The sequence below is a fragment of the Arachis ipaensis genome, chromosome B5, assembly GCF_059453495.1.
Source record: "Arachis ipaensis isolate K30076 ecotype BB chromosome B5, ASM5945349v1, whole genome shotgun sequence".
Classification (NCBI taxonomy): Eukaryota; Viridiplantae; Streptophyta; class Magnoliopsida; order Fabales; family Fabaceae; genus Arachis; species Arachis ipaensis.
In genome coordinates this window covers 41,386,469-41,387,899 of record NC_142440.1, presented here as the reverse complement: position 1 = coordinate 41,387,899, position 1,431 = coordinate 41,386,469, and the positions used below count along the sequence as shown (strand labels likewise).

General features: G+C 41.9%; 1 non-coding gene across 1 annotated transcript; it reads right to left on the bottom strand.

The window, feature by feature from the left end:
• Positions 1–287: 287 nt before the first annotated feature.
• LOC148563956 (small nucleolar RNA R71) lies at positions 288–395 on the bottom strand. The gene has a single exon (XR_015885153.1). It is a non-coding gene; the product is annotated as a small nucleolar RNA R71 (small nucleolar RNA).
• Positions 396–1,431: the final 1,036 nt, after the last annotated feature.

Here is a 1,431-nt window from a genome sequence, read left to right as displayed (position 1 = left end):
ACTTTGAGCTTAAGCCTCAATTAGTTTCTCTAATGCAGCAGAATTGCAAGTTTCATGGACTTTCAATGAAAGATCCGCATCAGTTTTTAGCTGAATTCTTGCAAATCTCTGACACTGTCAAGACCAATGGAGTTGATCCCGAGGTCTACAGGCTTATGCTTTTCCCTTTTGCTGTAAGAGACAGAGCTAGAACATGGTTGGATTCACAACCTAAGGAAAGCCTAAACTCTTGGGATAAGCTGGTCAGTGCTCTCTTGGCCAAATTCTTTCCACCACCAAAGATGAGCAAGCTTAGAGTGGAAATCCAAACCTTCAGACAGAAGGAAGGAGAATCCCTCTATGAAGCTTGGGAAAGATATAAGCAACTGATCAAAAGGTGTCCTACTGACATGCTTCCAGAATGGAGCATCATATGTATATTCTATGATGGTCTGTCTGAGTTGTCAAAAATGTCATTGGACTATTCTGCAGGAGGATCTCTTCATCTAAAAATCCCTGCAGAAGCTCAGGAACTCATTGAAATAGTTACAAATAACCAGTTCATGTACACCTCTGAGAGGAATTCTGTGAATAATGGAACACCTCGGAAGAAGGGAGTTTTGAAATTGGTAGTCTGAATGCCATATTGGCTCAGAACAAAATATTGACTCAGCAAGTTAATATGATTTTTCAGAGTGTGAATGGATTGCAAGCTGCATCCAACAGTACTAAGGAAGCATCTTCTGAAGAAGAAGCTTATGATCCTGAGAACCCTGCAATGGCAGAGGTGAATTACATGGGAGAACCCTATGGAAACACCGATAATCCTTCATGGAGAAATCATCCAAATTTCTCATGGAAGGATAAACAAAAGCCTCAACAAGGCTTCAATAATAATGGTGGAAGAAATAGGTTTAGCAATAGCAAGCCTTTTCCATCATCTTCTCAACAACAGACAGAGAATTCTGAATAGAGCCATTCTGGCCTGGCAACCATGGTCTCCGATCTATCCAAGACCACACTAAGTTTCATGAATGAAACAAGGTCCTCCATTAGAAATCTGGAGGCACAGGTAGGTCAGCTGAGTAAAAAGATCACTGAAACTCCTCCCAGTACTATCCCAAGCAATACAGAAGAAAACTCCAAGAGAGAGTGCAAGCCCATAACCATGACCAACATGGCTGAACCTGGAGAGAGTGAGGAAGACATGAATCCCAGTGAGAAAAGCCTCATGGGACGTCCTCTGGACGGAAAGGAGTTTCCCTTTGAGGAACCAAAGAAATCTGAGGCTCATACAGAGACCATAGAGATTCCATTGAACTTCCTTCTGCCATTCATGAGCTCTGATGAATATTCTTCCTCTGAAGAGGATGAAGTTACCATTGAAGAGCATGTTGCTAAGTATCTAGGAGCAATGATGAAGCTGAATGCCAAGTTATTTGGTACTGAGAC